The sequence below is a fragment of the Trachemys scripta genome, chromosome 4 (assembly GCF_013100865.1).
Source record: "Trachemys scripta elegans isolate TJP31775 chromosome 4, CAS_Tse_1.0, whole genome shotgun sequence".
Classification (NCBI taxonomy): Eukaryota; Metazoa; Chordata; order Testudines; family Emydidae; genus Trachemys; species Trachemys scripta.
Window position 1 is genome coordinate 104,151,111 of NC_048301.1, and position 23,662 is coordinate 104,174,772.

General features: G+C 46.0%; 1 protein-coding gene across 6 annotated transcripts in view; it reads right to left on the reverse strand.

Moving 5' to 3' along the window:
- Positions 1 to 21,554, reverse strand: part of LOC117877276 (tyrosine-protein phosphatase non-receptor type 5-like) — a 202,237-nt gene extending 180,683 nt beyond the window's left edge. For 3 of the 6 annotated variants that reach the window (XM_034770235.1, XM_034770234.1, XM_034770230.1), the window contains exon 1: positions 20,598 to 20,700. The gene's annotated coding sequence lies outside the window, so the exon portion shown is untranslated. Of the gene's footprint in view, positions 1 to 20,333; positions 20,404 to 20,593; positions 20,701 to 21,511 lie in introns of those variants that run through there. The other 3 variants (XM_034770233.1, XM_034770231.1, XM_034770232.1) reach the window with 3 other exon arrangements.
- Between the last annotated feature and the right edge of the window lie 2,108 nt (positions 21,555 to 23,662).

Below are 23,662 nucleotides of genomic sequence, written 5' to 3' on the forward strand. Positions count from 1 at the left end.
TGTAGAGTGTGGTCATTGGCTTTTGCGGAGGGAACTGCAATTGACACCCACCAAATACATCTCATTGAAGGGCCACCAAACATCTATCTCAGGGGTCGGCAACATTTGGCACGTGGCTCGTCAGGGTAAGCACCCTGACGGGCCGGGCCAGTTTATTTACCTGCTGACATGGCAGGTTCGGCCGATAGCGGCCCCCACTGGCCGCGATTCGCCATCCTGGGCCAATAGGGGTGGCGGGAAGCCGCGGCCAGTACATCCCTCGCCCGCGCCGCTTCTTGCCGCCCCCATTGGCCAAACCTGCCGAGTCAGCAGGTAAATAAACTGGCCCGGCCCACCAGGGTGCTTACCCTGGCAAACCGCGTGCCGAACATTGCCAACCCCTGATCTATCTGATGGGAACAATTTTCGTCCCTACTGAACTGGGCTGGTAGAAAATCAAGAATCTGGATGGGAATCTTGCCACTGACTTCAGTGGAGCTAGGATTTCACCCCTCAACTTAAAACAATATGCTTCATAGCACAAAGGGCCTCAATCAATACTGTAAATATAGGGACTGTCCTGTGAATTTCAAGTAAGGTGGCAACCTTAGGAAAAGGTTTACCTCTGTCCTGTGCTTGTAATATAACTCCTAGTCTATAATCCAGTTCAGGTATGCCTGCACTGTAGCATTAACTCGGATGATCGGCAGCAGGTCCGAGCACCCAGGTTAGCCTGCCCCAGGGTGAGTAGCCGCACTGCAAAGCCCTACCTGAGTTACTGTGTCCTCACCCATGTGTGCTGCGAGGACTTTTGGGCACACATCCCATGTTTCTTTGTGCTGCAGTAAGACAAGCCACGCCATGATTCTTTCCTAGTGGCCTCTGGTAGAACTTGTATATCCTTCTGAACACACATGGGGAACTATGGGAAGGCACTGGAGGACTGGCAGCGCCCATGTGGTTTAGACTGTATCCTCCCTGCAAACTCAGGTGAGAGGTTTTTGTGTGTGGACAGGAGAGGGATTAGGTGCAATGCCTGAGTTAGCTCTGCAGTGATGACATATACTCAGGCCACGCTACACTACAAAATTTGGGTGACGCAAGTTATGCCAGCACGAAGCCACAGCAATTGATATATTGCTTGTGCACATGCATACTTGGCTTCTTGTGTTGGCGCTGGGCATACTTACCAGGAGAGCTTGAGTCGATGCACAGTCCAGTACATATCCCAGTGTGCAACCATCCATAGCAGTGTCTTTTGGGAAGTTTTAGCAATTCATGATAGAGCAGAAATGAGTCATGCAGAAGTGACTGGAAGCAAGGGCTCAACTTCCTAGCGTGTAATGGTCTTCATCCCAGAATGTCATCTATATTCCATAATTTTTGCATCTTTTGGAAAAATTCCACAAACCCGTGCTGCCCTCCTTGCTGTACACCATCTATGACAGAAGAATGGAGCCTGCACAGATCTGCATTACTGCTATAAGCACTGCAAGCACAGGACCTCCGGTGTTTGCAGAGCCGTAAGAAGAACCAAATAAACCAGGAACATGACAATTCCATGGATGACAGACTGCTGTGGGACACAGCGAGAAACAATTCCAGGTTGTTGGTGGTGTTCACAAAACAGCTGCAGATGATGGAGCGCCTCTTCAGGACCCAAGAAATGAGCACTGATCATGGGATCGCATTGTAATGCAGGCTTGGGATGACGTGCAGTGGCTGTACAACTTTCAGATGTGCAAGGCCACATTCCTGGATCTGTGTGCCAAGCTTGCCAGCCCTCCAGTGCACGGACACCACAATGACACAATGAGAGTTGCACTGACACTGAAGAAGCAAGTGGTGATTGCACCGTAGAAACTTGCTACCAGTTAGTGGGAAATCATTTTGGAGTTGGAAAATCCACTGTGGGGGCTGTTGTCATGCAAATATGCAGGCCATTAATCATCTCCTGCTACACAGGACTGTAACTCTCAGCAACATACACGACATAGTGGATGGGTCTGCAACAGTGGGGTTCCCAAACTGTGGTGGAGCAATAGATGGCACGCATATCCCTATTTTGGCACCTGAACACCTTGCCAAAAAGTACATCAAGAGAAAGGACTACTTTTCTATGGTTATGCAAGCATTGGCAGAGCACCAAGGACACTTCACCGACTTCAGTGTTGGCTGGTCAGAGAAGGTGCATGACGTTCGCATCTTTAAGAACATAGGACTGTTCAGAAAGCTACCATCAGGGACTTTCTTTCCTGACCAGCAGATTACTCTTGGCAATGTTGAAATGCCACCAGTGACCCTGGGGGACCCAGCCTAGCCTTTGCTCCCCTGGCTCATGAAGCTGAACACCAGTCACATCGGCAGCACCAAGGGAAGATTCAACTACCGGGTAAGCAAGTAGTGCTGAATGACAGTTGAATGAGCTTTTGGTAGACGGAAGGGATGCTGGTGTTGTTTACTCACAAGACTTGGATCTCAATTATAAAACATCCTAATGGTAATATCTGTCTGCTGTGTTCTGCACAATATCTGTGAAGCAAAGGGGGAAAGATTTCTGCCAGGATGCAGGGTGGAGGTGGAGCAGCTGTCTGCTGAGTTTGAACAGCCAGACACAAGGGCTATTAGAAAAGCTCAATGCAGAGCTATATAGCTCAGGGAGGCTTTGAAAGAGCACTTTAACTGTGAGTCACAGTAATGTGTTGTGCTGTACTGTGCTTTACATGGCCCTGCTGTTTTGGGGGCTGTCACGAATTGTGTGGGGCTTGGTGTAAATCTATGAATATAACACTGACAATGCACCTATTAATTTTGAGGTGCTTTCTGCACATTTATGATTATTACACTGTTTGTCACTGATCCTATGAGTTGTGACACACTGTATAGTAACAAGTCAGTGGGTGCTTGCAGAACTGCTAGGCACTCTGCAGCATATGTTGTGAACTAATAAAGATGAATTATTTTCCAAATAATAGAATTTATTCACGAACAAAACCAGTTCAGAAAAATCCGTGCTATTTAAAAGCAAATATATTAAAATTTTAATATATTAATGGAACAGAACCTAACAAGGGGAAAGAACATTCATGTCCATTTTACCTACACATACAGCAACCATGATTTTCCCAGGTCAGTGTATGAGAAGCATAATCTCCCCCGGAGGGGAGTGGTAGGGGTAGTGCAGTGGCCCCTGATGCCATGTGGAATGTTACGGGGAGTGTAGGGAGGTGCTGCAAAGAAGTTCTCCATGGACTGCAAAGGGAGGCGAGCTGATGATTGTTGAACCTGTAGGTCCATAAGAGTCTGCAGCATCTGTGTTGGCTGGAGGAGAAGCCCCATTATGTCCTAATGCATCTCCCACTCCTTTTCCTGCTGGGACTTTGTCCTCTCTGCTCTTTCCTTTTCTATGCTGTCTGCAATGTTCACCCTCCAGGCCCTTTGCTTACAGTCTGATGCAGCTCTAGCTTGCAGGATCTCATTGAACATGTCATCCCAAGTCCTCTTCTTTCTCCTCCTTATCTGGCTCAGGCATTCCACAGGTGCTGAGGGGGAGCCCCTCAAGGCCGCAACAGCAGAAGCTGCAGATAAACACAGGTGTCATTGTCAGTATGGTCACAATGGAAAGTGAAAGTTAAGATTCAGAACTCCCTTCCCTTGCTCCCCTAAAGTTTTAAACTAGACATGCTTATTGACACTTCTGCTTCGGACTGCTTATGCATGGCACCACTCACGGCATCAATTGTGGTGAGTATAGCCCACCTAGGGGTGAGGGAAATGAGGAAGGAATTGCTAGGTTGCCTGAAACTATGAGTCTGGGGCAATGGTTCTGAATAATGGTACCATTTTCCACAGGCAGTGGTGATTTTAGCTGATATGTCACTCCTCAGGGTAATAAAGGCAGAGAGAGCACAGTTGCTGCTGATGTCCCAAAGCCGCCCAGGCTTGTATGCTGCTAGCTTGTTTACTGCAGTGGTGCTGCTGAAGCTATCACTGACTTGAGTGGGAAAGCGTCCTACCGCTGAGGAAGAAATAAGGCAGCCATCCCTACAAACCTTCAGGAGAGGATTGCAGAGTACCTCCAAGAAAGTTTCATTAATATCTTCCAGGAGGATTCAAGGGACATCCCAGTATACACAAACAAAGTGTTCTGCACGCCCCGCCCCCCCCTTACCTAAGTGTACAGTGGAATGAAAAGCAGATAACGCTACTTCTCTTAGTTGTACCACCATCTTCTCTAGTACAAGTACATTAATGAAAAGTCGAAAGCTGTGACCTGTTAAGTTGGGGGCGCCATCACTCTAATGGGAAATACATTAACACACTTACCTGAGGGTCCTTCCACTGCATCGGGCTTGCCTGTGCTCGACTGACTGGACTGCGGTGGAGTCTCAAACAGGTTGTGGCTCACAGCATAGCTGGACCCCCCCCGGATGCAGGCCCTCCTCCTCCTCCTTTTCCTCCTTCACCTCCTCCTTGTTCTCACTGTTCACACCACCATGGCCGTCTGCGGGGTGGTAGTGGGGTCTTCGCCAAGTATGGCATGCCGCTCTTTGTCAAAGCAGCAGGTCTGTGACTCAGCACTGGCTGCCTGGCCTTCTGATATGCCAGACGCAGTTCCTTTGCTTTCAAGCAGCCCTGCTGCTGGTCCCTGTTGTACCCCTTCTCCTGCATCCCCCGTGCAATCTGCTCATAAATGTCCATGTTTCTACAGCTGCTCCGTATTGTACTTGCACAGACTCTTCTCTCCACAGGCGCAGGAGATCCAGTATCTCCTCTCTACTCCATGTCAGAGCACATGTGGAGTGCGTAGTCAGCATGGTCAGTTAGGCAGCTGCACACAACAAACAAGAGCTGCTAGATGTGCTCGCCAAGCTGGACAATCAGGAAAAGGCATTTAAACATTGTATAGGGATTTAAAGGAGTGTGTGTGGGGCTTCCGGTATCTATGAGCCCTGAGCAGTGGAGTTCACAATTGTGACCACAGCGGTCAGTGTTGGACATTGTGGGACAGCTGCTTGAAGCCTGTTAGGCTCAACATAAGTAACACAGTGTCTACACTTGCACTGCGTTGACTTTAGTACACCAACCATCGCTTAGTGTCACTTGGGGAGGTAGTTGTGATGGGTTCGGTCACAGAGACCCCCTTGGGACTGTCACCTGATGTGCTGAATTGGCCTCTGAGCCCGTTTCCCCTGCCAGCTTGGGACTCCAGAGCCCTGCATTGTTGAGCCAGACATGCTAGTCAGCTGCAAACAGAGACCCAGGTCTCGTCCATGCCACCAAAGCTGCAGACCTGAACCAAAAACTGCTCAGCAGGTCACCTATCTCCAGCAGCCAGACACCCAGTTCCCAATGGGATCCAAACCTCAAATAAATCCGTTTTACTCTGTATAAATTTTATACAGGGTAAACTCATAAATTGTTCACCCTCTATAACACTGATAGATAGATATGCACAACTGTTTGCTCCCCCAGTTATCACTTACTCTGGGTTAATTAATAAACAAACGTGATTTTATTAAGTATAAAATGTAGGATTTAAGTGATTTCAAGTAATAACAGACAGAACAAAGTAAGTTACTAAGCAAAATAAAACAAAACACACAAGTCTAAGCCTAATACATTAAGAAACTGAATACAGGTAAATCTCACCCTTAGAGATGTTCCAATAAGCTTCTTTCACAGAGTAGACTTCTTCCTAGTCTGGGCCCAATCCTTTCCCCTGGTACAGTTCTTGTTAGTTCCAGCTCAGATGGTAACTAGGGGATTTCTCAGGACTGGAAGCCTTTGTTCTGTTCCATCCCCTTTTGTATCTTTGGCACAAGGCGGGAATCCTTTGTCTCTCTCTCTCTCTGGGTTCCCACCCCTCCTTCTAAATGGAAAAGCACCAGGTTTAAGATGGATTCCAGTTCAGGTGACATGATCACAGGTCACTGTAAGACCTCATTACCCACTCGCTGGCACACGTATACAGGAAGGCTTACAAGTAAACAGAGCCATTTACAACCAATTGTTCTAGTTAATGGGAGCCATCAAGATTCCAAGCCACCATTAATGCCCCACACTTTGCATAATTACAATAGGACGACAGAGTAATACTTTATATTTCTAGCTTCAGATATAAGCATGATACATTCATACAAATAGGATGACCACACTCAGTAGATTATAAGCTTTGTAATGATACCTTGCAGGAGACTTTTTGCATAAAACATATTCCAGTTACATTATATTCACGCTTATAAACATATTTTTTATAAAGCATACGGAGTGCAACATCACAGTAGTGTTACTGAGTCGCTGTAATGGTTCACTTACATCAGTGGAGACAAATTTAAGTGTAGACACATGCACAATTAGGTCGACACAAGGCAGTTTATGTCGACCTGACTTTGTTGTGTAGACCATGCCTCAGTCTTGCCCCTACCCCATTGGTTTAAAATATCTAAGCAAGGCATTGGTGTCACGATTGGTGGTGGGAAAGAACTGAAATGCTTTTGAAAAGTTACTAACAGCTTTAGCTGGAGTCGGGAATACTGTGAGATGGATTGATTTTGGCTCACCCTGGCTCTGTTTGGCATTCGCAGACAGAGAAGGCACAGGAAACCGCCTTCCAGGAATCTGTAGAGATACTCTGTCCTGCCACTCCACTGGTTGAGAATATCTGGCTGCTGTTTTAGAGAAGAGATGATGTATTGTTTGAAAAGCCTGATGTCCTACTGCTGTAAGAAATCAGACCTGGATAGCTCTCCTTCCACACAGAGAGGAGAAAACGAACCCCTGGCATCTCTATCAGGGCTAGCAGCTCAAGGCTCTCAAAGTTCCCAGCTGCCTTTTAGAATTTGTTTTGTGTTTGCTGGACTGGCCCTCCCTTCGTGACCAGGAAGTTGATAAAAACGTGAGACACTTTCTAAGTTGTGGCTCCAAATTAATCTATTCTGCAGCCCAGAAGAGTTTCTACAATTTCTGTTCTGGCTGCTGCTCTGATGGAGGAATTGAAACAGCCTCTTGGTTACCCAGGGAAGCTACATGCCTAGCAGAGCATGTTCCTGACTTCAGCCCAGAATTCGGGGCAAGGGTTGGGGCAGCTAGGAATAACTGGGAAAAGCAGGGCTATGTAAGAAAAAGCTTCTTGTTCATCCTGAAGCATAGGTGGCTTTAGCGTGGGTTCCTGGGTTCAATTGCATCCACAGAACATGCAGCGCCCTCAGGTTTGGCCCAGCAGTGGATGGCGTTGCAAACTGGTGCACAGAATCGCAATGCCACGCAGTTTGGCCCAGCCACTCCTCCACCAGGTCAAAATGCTACTCACTCATATTTGTCCCAGTCACCCCTCCGTGATGCCAGCCAAACCTCAGTGCGCTGCAACCTCAGGCACCAGGTTGCAAACCCGCTCGCTCAAATTTGGCTGGCACAGGGGGTCACATTGCCACTTCTGTTTGGTGCCCACTAGTGCAGGGAGTGACTTGCCCACTCTGGCTGGGCTCAGATTGCCGCAGCTGGCATCACTGCACCAGGCCCAAGGCTACCTGCCAGGCCAAGAGCATGGCAGTAGGAGCGGAGCTGAGGATACTGGCTCTCACCAGTAGTGGGGCCGGAGCTCAGAGAGAAGTGGGACTGGGAGCAGCCCCTTGACCACATGCAAGGCAGAGCCCCCATTCCCATGGGGTGAGTAGACACCCCACAGGCCCTTTCTGACCCCCCTATTCCCTTACCGCTCCCCCTGCCCCCACTCTCTTAGCATAGTGCCCCCATCGAATCAGGAGACTACATCTGCCCCTGTCCTGAAGAGTCCAGGGATGAGGCAAGACTTGGAGTGGGGTGTTCTATTAAAAGAGTTGTGGGGGAAAGAAAAAGGAGGCCTGAATAGGCAGAAATCCTGGAGAGGTGCAGGTTGTTCAAGGCCTGAAGATGCAGGAGGGAAAAGAACCATGGGGAGGGGCAAGCAGTTCAGTGGAATGAAACACTGCATTGGGGCGGTAAAGATTGAGACCTGGAGAAAAACCAGAAGGAAGAAGTTTGCTATGAAATCAGCACTGTGGGTTTGACGCCTGCTGCATGCACCTGCAGGGCTTCTAGAGCGTGTGGTAGGAAGGCTCCCTGTATCAAGGAGTAAGACCAAAGTGAACGCTGAGCAAAGGACTGTGTTTTTCTGCTTACTTTGACCTTTTGCTATCCCAGACAGGGTGGACTCTGATGTTGAGCTGGAGGGCCACACTCCCAACCACCAAAAATGGGCCTGTCTATACCTAGAGAGCAAGGACAAACTCTCTACCAGCAGAGAGTGATTGGAGATCAGTGAGCAGAAACTGAGGCATAAGCTCTCTTAAAGCCATAGAGGTAAGACAAATACCTATAACTCATAACAGAAGGATTTCCATATGCTTGGGCCCAGTTCAGAAGTGAATAGATTGATGTAAGCAAGTGTACAATAAGCAACTACAGCCCTGATCCTATACAAATCCGCTTAATTCTAGCAATGTGAACGTCCCATTGGCTTGAATGGAACTATTTTATGTGCTTACAATTAAGCACATGCATAAGTCTTTGCAGGATAGGCTCTAAGTTGGTGTCTGGAACATGCTGAGAAGCAAAAGAGGGATTGCAGCAACAGAAACTCCCAAAAAGAAGGTGCAAGAAGGTATACAATAACTGGAGTTCATCAAATACTTCAAATGAAAAATGTCAATCAACATTTGGTCTCTTTTTAAAACAGATTTTTTTAATTAAACCTTTAAATTTCTTTAAAAGTTGTCAAACTTTAAAAAACGTGATTTTTTTTAATAATAATAAAAAAAAATCAGTTGCTTGCCCTGCTAAACATTTATGGTTTCATCTGTGTTTTGGGTTGTTGTGCCCCCCACCTGTCAGAGTTTTGATGGGTCAGCATAGTCACAGAGTGGGATTTTCCAAATATATACTTTAGGACTCTTATTTATGAAATGTAAAGGGGAGTCAAATACTTCATTTAAAAAAAAAGAATTGTTTAAAAGAATTCTGCAACAAATAGAAATATTGAACAGTTATTAAAGAACAGAACAAAAATGCTTTTTGACTTTGCCAAAAGAGCTGCAAATCACTTTCTAACCTTTAAACAGCTCTATTTAAAAATTCCCTATTATTCCACATCTCCTTTCAGCCTCCCATTGGTTGCTTCTCCTGCAACATCCCTCTGCATGCCCCTCACTTCTACTTGTTCAACATTTATTTAAAAACAAATTTACATTCATGCTGACTTAAGGCTAGATTCTGCACCCCACAGAACATCTTACAGTTCACACATCCATTTGCAGGATGGATCTAATCCTTAGTGACCTGTAACTTACACTAACATTCACATCACCTCTGATTTTGATCCCTTGAAGTTGAATAGAGGGTTGGCATCCCAGACAAAGGAAATGCAAAACATCAAGCCAGATTCTGATGTTACCTTGCTCTAAGTCTGCTGATTTCAGTTTTACACGCTACAGATGTGCAAATATTATGGGCTTGATTCTCCACTGCATTGACAACACAAGGTGTATTCATATCTGTGCAAACTGCAACCATTCTGACTGGAGAGTATTTTACAGTTGTGCAAAATGGTTAAATTAATATACATCATACAAAGCAGTGGAGATTTGGTCCCCAAATTTCTTGTATTTTATTTAACAAAGTACAATGTACATGCCTCTTACAAGATATTTGTGTCTTGGTGGTCCTTTTTCTCATACTAGTATTTGGTATTACTACTGGACTCTCCTGCAGTTCTTCTCTGGATTTAGATATGACTGCCCCATCTGAGGAGGAGATTCTATGTATGGGCTTGTCTACACAAGGAAATTTACTGCTATAACAATATATACCACAGTAACTCAGTGTCACCATAGGGAGTTGTATTGTTATAATTATACTGGTATAGTTTTGCTGGGAAATATTCCTGTGTAGACAAGGCCTAAGTTTCCCAGCCAAATGTATCTGTCTTCCTGCCTCTCTTGGGGTAATAGGCATGTATGACTAGAATGGGAGGATTTGGTCTTTGCTGACTTACAAATAGAAACATGCTTTGTAAAGTTGTTTTCTGCATTCACACCTCATGGTTGATGCTAGTGTATAAACCCTAAGATGAAGGTGAAAGGAAATGGAAGCCCAAGATGTAATTCTTGCACATTTAAAAATGATTGAATCTAAACCCACTAACTACATTGAATGTTCAGTGGAAAGTATTAACATTGATTTTTTTTTCCTTTAACACTTAGCAATCTGCCATGTGTGGTGTTATTTTTGTAATCTATATTTAACATTAGTTACAACCTGCAGTATGCTGTTTTCCTTTTCAGTTGTCATAGGCCCCCAATCTTGCAAACTGCTCCCGGTGGCTGGCCTTTGTGCCTGCAAAGAGCCCCACTGATGTTAACATCTGACTGTGCAGAGATCATCCACATGGAGCAGCCTGCAGGATCAGGGTGACAACTGACATAGTTTCTTCATGATATGGGCAGTTTAATAACTATGGGAAATTGCAATTCCACCCCCACACCCCAACACACATCTGTTACACCTGAAGTTTCACTTTTTGTAGAGGGGGATTTCTTTGCCCCGGTGAAACAAACCCCTGTTATATTGTTAACCTTAAAAATCCATGTATCTTAGCTTGCTTTTTTACTATTTTTCCTAAGATGTAATACATGTTTAAAATAGTGGTCCAGATTCTGATCTTAGGCAAACCAATGTAAACCTAGAATGTTTTTTAAGGCAGTCTAATTGCATCAGTATAAATAAGATCAGAATCTGGCCCACCAAAGCTGACTTAATTACTCTGTATTAATACTAGTGTGACTGGCTGGAATTTAGCCCAATGGCATTGCACAGGTGATAAGAGCTCCATGTGGCCTAATATCAATTTTTTTCCCTCAAATCTAATACCTTTACTTGTGGAAATTTGAGGACATCTTGTTATTCTAAGACTTACTATTTCAGATAATGCTATAGTAGCATCTTATGCTTGCAGCACAAGGCTCTGGGACTTTAGGGAAACTATCTTCTATCCATTCCTTAAATGGTCTTAGCTTGCACCAAATTGCTGACTTGTTGTCATCCGAGTTGTGAATGCTATTTAGTGCTGTCAGTGAAAGTTGATCTATTAGAAGTCCATGGGCCAAACTCAGAGTGCTAGTGTAAATCTAATGACATATAAATGATACACTTGAGCAGTGGTAATAGGCAATGAGATTTAGACTGGTCTGTACCAATGTGGCATACCAGAGTATCAAAAGGGACTACAGTTTGCATCATCTTGTTTAAATAGCACACTAACTGTATATACCAGTGATACCAGCAAAATTCCAGGGCAAGGCCATGTGCAGCAGTTAGACTAAAGAGGTTGTCTGTAAATGGTAATGTGTTCTGAAGATGCATTATATGCACTTCACATCATCCACTAGTAGTTTTAATTGTAGCTTTCAAAACAAATCACAGATCCTGTGGCACATCAGAGTACAGTGTTTGCATGAGTATTAGACCATAAAAAGGATGTGCACTTCCACTATGTTCTAGGGGTACCAGCCCCATGTGCTTTGCCAGCCCCCTGGCACGTTCTCACTTGCCTTTGGAAAAATGCCTTCAAGGTTTTGTTACAATGCAATGACTAACTTGGCTATTCTGAAAGTGCTGGTTGTCTTCTGCTGTGCAACAGATCAGAATCAATCCATATTGCAAGAGTGTTGTTCATGCCCTTAGGGTGAGCCTGTTTCAGAACCAGGAGTTCCTGGTAATGTATATATCTGTGTCTGTGTAAACTTTTTGGTGAGGATCAATAAGGGTGTATACATACTATCTAAATGCAGTAGTGATGTGTACACTAGAAATGTCTGAGATCAGGCTAGCAATGGTCCTTCTATCAGAAGTAAATTAACCATACAAAAACAAATGCGTTAATGCCAGAATTCACTCCATTTAGAATATTAAATGTAATGTGCAAATTATTGCTATATCAGGTCTTATAAGAGTTACTCAAAATCACAGGGACAGGATTTGGCTGCATCCTGCATATCATTATGGCAACATAAGTCTGAACTGGGACAAATGTGCTGCAAAAAACAAGTACTGTACTATTCTAACCCAACTACTCTGCAGTGGGCGAGACTGTACGGTACTTTCTCAGTGACTTACAATACTGTTGCCTTTTCTGGACATTATTATTTATTTGTAATTCAGTGGCATGTACAGGTCTCAGCTCAGGATCAGGGCCCCAATGTGGCAAGCCCTTTACATACATATAATAAAGACAGCCCCTGCTCCAAAAACCCTGCAGTTTGCATGGCAAAGAACAGATTACCAAACTTCTGAAAGACAGCAGATTACACATACACAAATTGTCAAGGAAAACTGACTCTTTTTCACTTTGATATTCTTATTTGATTTTGAATCAACACATTAAAACAAACAAAACTGTTGCTTAATGCAAATTGGGGCTTGAAGAGGGCAACTAGTCTAGTACCTTCCTCATGTCCTGTTCCACTGAAATAGGCCTAGAGGAAGAGTCAGTTACCAGTTTATTTGACTTACACTCGAGGATGCTGGAACAATTTGTATAGTGGGGGTGCTGAGAGTCATTGAACTAAACTGTAAATCCTGCATATGATGGAAAAAAGCCAGGGAATGTGGCAGCACCACGAGCACCTATGCTTCCACCTGCATGTACCTTGCTGTAAGGGATTTCAAATAGCTTGTAAAATGGAAATACTTCAAACCTAAAACCAAATTCCAGCAACAAAATGACGACTTATATTGAGTGTACCACTGGTTAAGTAAGGGACAAGTTTGACTCCCACATCACAGCCACAAACAAAAAGCAGTGGCAGAGTGTGAGCGAAGCAAAGCAGAATACGAAGGAGAAGTAAAGAGAGCCTACATAGCAGGATGAGAGGCTAAATAAAACAGGAACCCCTACGTTGACTTGAAGTGGAAGTTATGCTGTGAGGGTCAGGCCTGGCAAGCGGAGTTCTTGCACCCTCTTCTATATACTACATTAATCTAACTAATTCATTTCAACTGTACCCCCTTAATCCAAGCCTCGATTATCTCCAGTGAACCAGTATCTCCAAACACTCAGATGCGCACACCTGGATCCATTAAGCCAAGTGGCTGCACAGGAGTATAAACCAGGGCAAATTTTAGACTACTGACATTAAGAGTCGCACGGGGGGTTTTGATTTGCTTTTGTTGCTTGGTTGGTTTTGTTTTATTGTTTTTCTAAACCCTACTATTGGTTAACATTTCAAATTGTCCAAGGTAGGTGGAAGGAAGGTCATTTTAAACTATATACAATCTTACGTCAAATGGGTTGTTGAAAGAAAGCACAGAGTGGGGTGAAAAGAGTGGGGTGAGCTGTGCTTTGTTTGGACTAAAGGAATCAAAGAATGGACATCTTTCACACTTATGTTGAAGATACAAAACTGATACAGCAACAGACCAGAGTTTTCAAGGTGAGAGGTGTCCATGCACAGATCATTGGAAATACTTTCCTGGGTAATCTTGATGGGACAAGGATGTCCACTAATGACACAGCTTTCACCAAGATCATTTGGCAATAGACTCAGAGTGGCAGGGCCCTTATGGGTAGTGTCATGCTTAGCACTTCAACCAGCATCACTATCTCCATGGGCCTTAACACAATCAGATGCTGGGACCTCTGGATTTATAATCATGCCAATAATCTTCTTTCTGATCCTGAAAAGCTTCTGAGCAGAGACGGAACCAAGTGACATCACCAATTCCATGGTTTGTCTTGAACAATCCCTAAGATGTGCACCTAAAGCCATTATCCAATCCTAATGTGTCAATGTCCACCCTTACCTTTCTTTACCATCTTTACCATAGCTAATAAAAGTCCAGTGTGGCGAACCAGGACAAATATAGCTTTGTAAAAGCTTGCTGTGACCAGTTTGGCAAGTCAAAAGCAATGCTGAGCAATTTGGCCTCAATACTTGCCACTAACAGACTGGCTAGAAGAAAATCAGAGCAACTTAGCCAAACACTTTCCACAGTCAGGGGAATAAAGCCAAAGTCCAGGAGTGGCAAATTGAGTCCCGGGCTGTGCCTGTTTTCCAGCAACGCAACTAAAGCCTCAGACAGAAGTTGTATCTTCCTGTCTCTTGCTATCCTTTTCTCTCTTCTCCGTGTGCATTTGTCTTAAGAAGAGAGAGATTCGGACTAAAAGGAGCTAAGCTACCAGCAAAAAGCAACACTCACCTTCCTCCTCCAACCTGAACATTTTATGCTATTTGTGAAAACTTTGAAGTAGTGGTTTTTCCCGTTAAAAGACAGTACAAATGGGGGGGAGTGGCAGGAACAAGCATTTGTTATAATGAAGACAAACTGATTTCCCCCCCTTTTCTTTAAGTTTCTAACTAATATAACTTATCATATGTCCCTAGTATAGACAAGGCTTGACTTTCTCCCATGATTGAATGATTAGGAAACCTCTAAGTTTTGACACACAATGGAATTTCGGACAGTTTGTCAATGTCATTCACCTCCAGGTCTAGACACACAGTAAATTCGCATTTCTCTTTTCCTTACCCATTTTTACATAAATGGCTACATTCCATTTTGTAATGGAAGCAAGCCATCCCAGACACTGCATTTCAAGGCAATTATAGCACTTCCCAGGTGATTAAAGCTCCTTGGCCTTCAGCCTTGAACCTGGGCCACTCACCACAAATACCAATGGAGGTATGCTATAATCATCCAAAAATGCACTGCCTGTTGTGTCTTATTGCTTAAAAAGCTCGTTGCATGTTAATTGGGAGCATTGGACCTTTTCTTGTCTACAGTAAGAGTAATACAGCTCATCTTAATCCTAAAAGCAGTTGCACAGCTAAAGCCCCACAGCCGTATCAGTTTTATTCTCATTTACATTAAGCCCCCTTTGGACTGAAAGGGGCCTTAATATAAATGAGTATTAGATCTATCAGGAACTGCAATCTGCCCTTTAGGCCAATTAGACCAATTCTTGAATTTTGTGAACTAGTGTAACACAAATCTTGCAATGATTTAACTAAACTAAACCGGCTTTCTAAAGCCAATGTAGTTCGTTTGGTGCAAGTCTGTGTGTGGACACTTACTTTGGAACAGAAGTTTCTATTTTAGCCAAGGAGAGGATTTTTTTTTCCAGTGACTTCTACGGGCTTTGGATCAGGCCCTGAAAATAGCAAGTAACTCTGCATTCAGATGGCCCTATGTTGCTACTTTTTGACTCTACTATTCCATTCAATATGATCTTAGTCTTACTGAGTTGTTGTCTTAATTCCGCTGAGTAAAACAAAACTAAATCTATTGCAGAATTCTTAAACAGTTGAAGAACTGACATTGTAAGGAAAGATTGCACAAACAATCAGTGGATATTTCAGTAACTTTGCCAGAGACAAACAAGCAAAAAACCCACTGTTTTTATTCTTAATTTGAAGGCTTGCAAATCCTGTAAGGTGTTGCACTGAGGTCTGCTTATAGTAGAAATTTTCGAACAGTTGTAGCAACAACCCTGTGATGCCTCCCAGCCCCTGTGCTGATACGCTGAACCTGGGCCACTCACCTCAGTTTCAAGTTGCCCCAGCCTGGGAGTGTGTCTTGCAGGCACTCTGACAGCTCTACAGCATCCCGAGAACCCCCTTACTCAAAGAGAAGCCTGCGCGAGTAGTTTAACTCAGCTTTATGACTGCTTTGCACCTCCCCAGCAATGCAGAAGAGAGTAGTGGAGGATTAAGGCCTGCATTTTCAGAGCAAATTTTGCTCATTGTACATGCTATTTAATAAACAAAGACTGAAGGGAATACATTTATTTTGATCCCTTGAGATGTTATAAATCAAAATCACGAGTAGGAGGTTTCTTACTCATGATTGTAAGCCTCCAGTATGTGTAGCTCTTCACAGTGCAGGATCTGTCTGGAAAGTGCACTATATTATGATATGGAATTCTATTCTCGATTGATAAGATTGTTAATTAACTCTAGTTCAGGCACAACTGATTTCACAAATAACAGTTTGGGGGAGAGAAACATCAAATTAAAAATAAATGTCTCTTGTATTTCAAGACTGAGATAAGGCATATGCAGTAAACAAGTATTTTCAAATAAAACTGAATGACTTAAATGAGTTCAAGAGATAAATACAAGTTAATTATTAAGGGCCCCTCTTGGTACATGATTTTGCAGAGGAATATGCTACAGATCCCTAGGGAGGGGACGACTCACATGCACAAGGTATACTGCAATTCATTGTCATTTACACATCCTCAAACTGCTCCGCACCATTGAGAACAAAGAGTTGTCATATCAGGTGTTGAAAGGAACTGGGCCAAGCCCCAGAGCAACTACTCCCTATTCCCTACTGGCCAAACAGCTGCACAGCAGCACAAGTTATCCTGAGAACTTACTGCAGCTCCCAGTCTGGAAAAACAGCTCCTATACACTACAAGGCTATGACACAGGAATTTGGAGGCATACAGTCAAGTGGCACATACACATAACCACCATTCTCTTCTTTCTTGTCTTGCATAGCTCTAGGACTTAGGTGTAAAAGCAGCGCATTGCTGCTGAAGTGGATATGAGAAAGAAGCTTATGGACTGTTGGACTGCTGCATGTAATCAATGAGCCGGTATATTTTCTGCCAATTGTAACATAGCAATATGTACCTAGCTAAGGTATTTCTAATAGATCTATTGAGGCCACCAGTTGTATTTACTTGTATCAGTGGCTGTACTGGTGCTTTGCCAACATACACATTGTCTACAGGCAATTTCTGCCTGTGTACAAGATGCAGCTACTTGGATCTGTGTACTGAACTTCAAAATATCACCTGCACTGCCCCTTCCTGCCCGTGCTAGAGTTTTGTATGGAAGGATGGGCGTGACAAGAAGGCAACAGGGAGGAAGGCTGCTCTTGTAGCTGAGGCACTGGACTCTGATTCAGGCGTAGAATTCCTGACTCCACACAGACTTTTTTATGGGACCTCATGCAAATCACCCCTCTCTTCGCTTCAGGCCTCATTTGTAAAAATGGGGATAAACATACTTCCTGTGTCTGTTCAGTCTGTGTAGATTGTAAATTCTTTAGGGCCAGGCTCTCCCTTAATATGTGCCCATACAGTGCCTTGTACAATGGGATACAGCTCTCTCTAAGGGCCTTTAGATGCTACTTAAAACACATGTAAATAGTCACAGCAACATTCCAGCAGGAGCACATGATACATGGAGGATAGCATGCAGGGGTGGTACAAATCCTCCGCAGGCGTCTTCCATGGCTAGCGCTTAACCCTCCTTTTGTCAAGCAACCGAGCTCTGGCACTTTGCAAAGTTAAGAAACTTGAAGACTGGCTTGCTTTTATCTCTTTGTATTTTTTAAAATTCTATCCAACAAAATAGCCCTTGTCTTATGGAAATATAAGGGATTGGGCTCAAAGAAAGTAGAATAAAGTACACCGGTGACATTTTAGCAAAGGATATGGCTTTATTTTAATTAGATGGAGAATATATATATATATGTATATATATATAATTATATATATATAATTTTAGACTAACAGTATATCCATGAATGTGTGTGGCCCCTGTTTAAAGGCTAATAAACTTTCTTGCTTCACCCAAATGACATCTAGCTTGCAGAACACATTGTAACAAAGGAATGAACACTCTTTAAAAGTTCAGACCCTAAATTACTGGCAGTAATGCTATATTCAGCCTGGACAGTGGATATCAGTACTGAAAAAGATTACTCCTATTTCATTTTAGCAAAACAAAGTTGCACACTTGGGATTCTAATGCTTGACTTTGCTTGTATATTTAGACTTATTAAAATGAGTGGCACTCATCAGGTGCATATGTGTTTGTACCATCAGGGTTGTGGATTCTAATCTGGTCCCCAAGTAAGTCAATGGCAAAATGCCCACTGATTGCAATTGGAGCATAATCAGACCCCTGAGGCATAAGTGGAAGTGACTCTAACTTTAAACCTTTTAATCCCAGTGTTCTGATGATACAAATATATTTAAAAGAGCTGCAATCTATGCTCGTCTCTGCGTTCATATTGGGACATCAGAAAACAAGTGTAGGAAAAGTTAATTTTTTTATTCAAATATTATAACAATGGACAAAATTCTGCCTTAAGTGATGTATGCACAATTCCTGCTTTAGTCTATGAGACCTCTGTGGGTATTAGAGATCTGAATGTAACCGTTAATGTATGATTCATGCAAGAAATATTTTCTCAAATTGTTTGATCTGAATGCAGAGCTCACACCAACAAATGTCCCGCTACACATGGCTATCATGAAACAAAGAGATGGTATTGCTCACACACTTCTTTGAAATCTATCATTTATTAATCTAACACATACAAAGGGCCTAGATCCTCAGCTGCTGTCAATCGGAATCGCTCTACTGAAATCAATGTAAGGAATTTAATGTAGTAATAATCGTGTAATGCCAGAGACCCAAAATATTGAGTTGTTCGTCTTTCCCAAATGCAGTGTAAGAATTACCCCTGCACAGAAAGAGGAGACATATATATTCTAAGATAACCATATGAAAAATCAGAGTTTTAATAACTGTTTAACTGTAAACAAGCCAACAAACTGGCTACACAGTCACTGTTTTGTTCCACTCTCTGCTTTGTGCCACCAAAAACCCTTCCAAACAAACCACCTCACAGACCTGCAACTGTACAGAAGTCCCCAGCTTCCCAGGACTTCATTACCTACATCAGGTGTCTCAAACTCCCGGCCCACAGGCCATCTGCGGCCCATGGGCTTCCCCAATGTGGCCTGCGGGGCTCCAGCAGTTTTGGGGCCAGGTCTCTCCCTTGGCCCCACCTGCCGCCCCCGGGTGCTCCCCCCTCAGGAGCCCTGGCAGCGCAGCAGAGTTGAACAGCATCTGCCTGCTCGCTCCAGTGGCTGCCGGTGGGGCGGGGCTGTGCCTCCGAGCACTGCCCCTGCCCAGAGCACCCCTGCGGCCAATGGGACGCTGCGGAGGTGGTGCCTGGGGGCAGAGACACATGGAGGCCCCCCAACCTGCACCGCCTTGGAGCCCCAGGTAAGCACCGCACCCCCCAACCCCCTCCCATCCCCTGCATCCCCATCCCACATACCCCCTCCTACTCCCAAACTCCCTCCCAGGGCCTGCGCCCCATCCCCACACCCCCAGCCCCCAAACTCCCTCCCAGAACCTGCACCCTATCCCCACACACCCCATTCCCCAAACTCCATCCCAGAGCCTGCACTGGACCCCCTCCTCCACCCAAACTCCCTCCCAGAGCCCAATCTCTCACCCCTTCTGCACCAAAACTCCCTCCCAGAGGCTGCACCCCAATCCCCTACCCCAGACCTCCACCCCCACCCAAACTCCATCCTAGAGCCTTAGGCAGGTGTGGGGCAGAGTTTTTGCGGGGTGGTTTCTGGGCAGCATGAGTGACATTGGCCCGCTGGGAGGATTTGAGGATTGGCACTGGCCCTAAGGTAAATTGAGTTTGAGACCCCTGACCTACATTAACTATCCTGCTCTCAGCACTGCCATCTAATAGAAAGTGATAGTCTACCATGGCGTTGGCTGTCACACCGGCTCGAAAGGCAGCATTATTCCAGGAGAGCATCGCAAAGCTGTTGCTATTGTTAATATTTTACTGCAGTGAGTAGTTATCAGGTTAACCACCCAGTACGTGATTCGAAACCAATTTCCCCCAAACCCTGGGTCCTGCCAGCTGCATTTTGTTCAACCAGCAAGATCCGTTAAACAACTAGATTAGCCTGGGTTTGTTTTGTATTTTTAACGCATTACTTTTGATTTTCTATTGAAAATATTCCACCCACCCACCCTCTGCACATCGCAACAATACCCCAGCTCCTGCTCGCAGCTGGAAAGGACGGAGGAGGGAAGGGAGATCGGACCCCCCCTAGGTATTCGTGCCTAGGGGATGTAAACAGAGATGGAGAAAATGGGTCTTATCGATCACTCGGAATCTATACGGCCGCCTTTAATGCTGCTTGCAGATTTACAGCCAGATGCACGGAAATCGGAGCAACTCCCCTGCATCCCCGGCTTTCTCTCCCCCCCCCCCAACACCAACGGGGTTCATTTATTTAGCGGCTGTTCACCCTCCAAGATGAAGCAAACGCAGCCCCACTCCAGGTTCCGAGCCCCCTCGAGCTGAGGCTGCTGGTGCATCGCTCCCCGTGCAGCAGCAGGAGCAGCCAGCAGGGCGAGATGGAGCTGGGACGCGGCGGGGGGAAAGGCATGCAGGGGAGCTGAGCGGCCAACACACACACACACAGCCACACACACACAGCCACACACCCCGGACGAACGCGCACGAACCGAACCAACCGGTGCAGCACGATCCTGCCCCTCGCTCTAACCATCGAGCGCAAGCTGGTCCCGTCGCTCCTGAGAGCCGCCACCGCCGCGCTGCACAACCAGCCTCCTCTTGCCTTCCCCCCTCGCCCCACGCCTCCTTTCCCCAGCCTTTCTCCGGGGCTCCCGCAGCGCTGCTATGCACGCTGCCCCCCGGCCCCCTCCTGCCGCCCCCCACCTGGCTCCATCCCTCCCGCCCGCCCAGGTACGCACAAAGAGTCCCCCTCACTCACTCACTCGCGCTGCAGGAGAGCGCAGCCCAGCAGGGAGAGGAAGGCGACGTGAGGGCATGTGTGTGTCCTGCACACCGCACAGCCCCCTCCTCCCGTCCGCCCCGGCTCCATGCAGGCGGCGAAGCCCCCCACCCTGCCGCGCGCGGCCAGTCCCCCTAACACGGCGGAGCTCCACCCCCCATTGCAACCCCCGAGCCTGCACAGCCCCCAAACGCTGACTCGTCCCCACCCCCCCGGAAACTGCAAATCCCCCCCCCCGACCCCATCCCCACAATGCAAAACTTCCTCAGTCCGTTAGGCGCTTCAAGGCACCCACGCACCCACCCTCCACATTTTAAAGCCCCACCCCACTACAAAGTACAAAGCATCCCCCGCCACAGGATAAGGCTCCATAACCCCACTACATGCTTAAAAGAACCCCCAGCCCCAACACAGTCAAAAGCCCCTTCAACGCTATTGCCCATTGGGAAGCCTCCCTACACACTGCAGCCCCTCTACCTACTGCAAAGCACCCCAATGCTGACTCTGCAGAGCTCCACCCGACCCCACTCCCCAGTGCGCCCCAAGCCCCTCGACAGCCTGCAAAGCTCTCCAACCCACCCCGCATGCTGCAAAGCTACCTTCTCCTATGGAAGGCAACGGCAGCTCAGCCAGGGGCCCTGGGGGTTAGCTAGCCAGAGTACCCGCTAAAGGGAAGTTTCCCCCCTCCCTTGTTTGAGGTGGTTTCGCAGCAGGTGATGAATATGGGGTGGTGGGCCCCCCAGAGCAGGTTTGTGGTGCAGGAATCACTCCCCCTGTCTATGCAGATGCCCCTGGGAAGAGCTGCAAGGCTGGCGGCAGCAGCAACAACAGCCGCCCACCACCCCCATTAAAGCTGTTCTCCCCCCATCTCTCTAGCTCTCTTTCTTTTCAGCTCACCGCCTTGATTGACAGGGAGCCTTTCAAAGGCCGCCCACACACGTTTTCCCTGAATCGGAGAGGGAGATGGCGAAGGAGAAAGCATGAATGAAATATTCAGGCTGCAGGAGCGCCCAGGAGCAGGGGGTGGCCAGAGAGAAAAAGACTCCAGCCCCCTACGGAGCCAGAGCATCTGGAGCTCCCTCTTTCCAGCAACAACAGCCTCTACTGCAGCAGTGTGTCCTGGTTCAGCACATACACAGGCCGGCACATACACCGTAGACAAATGCCTACATAGCACACAACGCAGACATGTTACACATACAGACAGACAAATGTAGATAATATAAAGAGACCTGATGTAAATTACACACACTCACACAAAGGGAGACATGCATACATTACTGGCAGAGAGAGAGAGAGAGGGGGGAAGATACAAACACAGAGGGAGACAGACAGACATATTCACAAATATTAGACACGAGTTACACATACACTATGGACAAAAAGATTACAGGTACAGGCACTCTCACAAACAGAGACAAACGTTACACATTAATGCCCCTGTTCTGCAAACGAATGAACTGGTGGAGTGCTATGTTGTGAGCCTTACTGAAGTCTATGGGGTTCTGCATAGTGCAGCTGCCCACCAGTGCAGTGTCTATTGCAGGATCCAAGTCTAAGATAGAAACCCAGGACCAGATCCTGTCTGATGTAAATCTGCTTAGCTTCAATGGAGCTACATCATTTAATACCAGCTGAGAATCTGGCCCATAATATCTGATCCGGAAGTTTTATCTAGACGTTATAGCATAGGCCATGAGGATGGGGTTCTTTCTCCATCTTTGACATTTACGGGGGGTCCCTAGTATACATCGGGGTTGCGTTCTTGAAAAGGGCCATGGATACCGGAACGATGGATACCAGGGAATTTTCCCCCATAAGAAATAATGGAATGGGGGGAGGGGTGTGGGGGGATGAGTTCACAATGTTGCCACACTTGCCTATGACAATGCTCTTTTCACCTAAACAGTGTGCCTTTTTACAATACAAGTTATACAGTACAAATTTTACACATAAAACATTGAATAAAATAACCCCACAAACACCGTTCAAACACATAGAACATGTTAATAAATAATATAAAACAGTGTCAAATAGGCTTACAGTACCTTAGGTAGGGGTGGCAGCTGGGTTTTCTTGGGCTGGCTTTTCCATGGCTGGCTTTTCAGTTGCAGAAGTCCTAAAAAAATATTTTATCGACGTCTGCTCTCCTGCATGAAACTTCGAATGATAGATCTCTCTGTAGCAAGTCACTGCATCGACAGCCCTGGAGACTTTGGCAGACCGTTCACGAAGAGGATCAGTGGTCTGTATGATTTCCATCATCTCATACAGCAATCCAAAGAAACGGGAGAGATTCTTTGTCGTCGGACTCCTGGCTTCCTGCCCCACGTTGTCGTTGTCATCCTTGCTTTCTTCAGATATCCGTCATTGGTCCAGCTCAATCAGTTCCTCATTTGTCAGTTGCTCAGCGTGAGACTCCAACGACTCCTCTACATCTTTCTTCTCCACCTCCTCAAAGCCAACATTCTTCTCCAACTTGACGATTTCTTGCCAGAGAGCAGGAACAGCATCAAATCCCACAAAGCTGTGCACAGCATCTGCCATGCATGGTGCTGAATGCCATTCATCCATTGCGAAGTGACCTCTTCTCACAACGCGTCAATGTTTTCTATGCCATTCAAGATGTTGTAGGACTTCCCAAACTCCTTTACATAGGGCTTTCCTTCACCTGCTGTGTCCTTAATCAGCATGGAGAACATCCTCCAGGGGTAATAAGCCGTGAATGTGGCCAATATACCCTGGTCCATAGTAGTAGCGTAGCTATGGGGGGAACAGGGGAAGCGGCCACTCCCCTGAGCCCACACTCGACGCTTCCCAGAACTCACTTTGGGCTCCGCTGCGTGGATCTTGCAGCGGCAGATCCTGCGGCCTGTGCTTCTCCTGCTCCTCCCGCCCTCGCTTTGTGGCAGCCAAGTGACGCTCCTCCCTCTGCCTGCTGGGGGGCGCCTGCTACCTTGCGGCTCCGGCTGCGCTTGGCTGAGGACTAATCCAACGCGGGTTTCCCACAGGCAGCTCCGGGTCTTCGGCGGCAATTCGGCAGCGGGT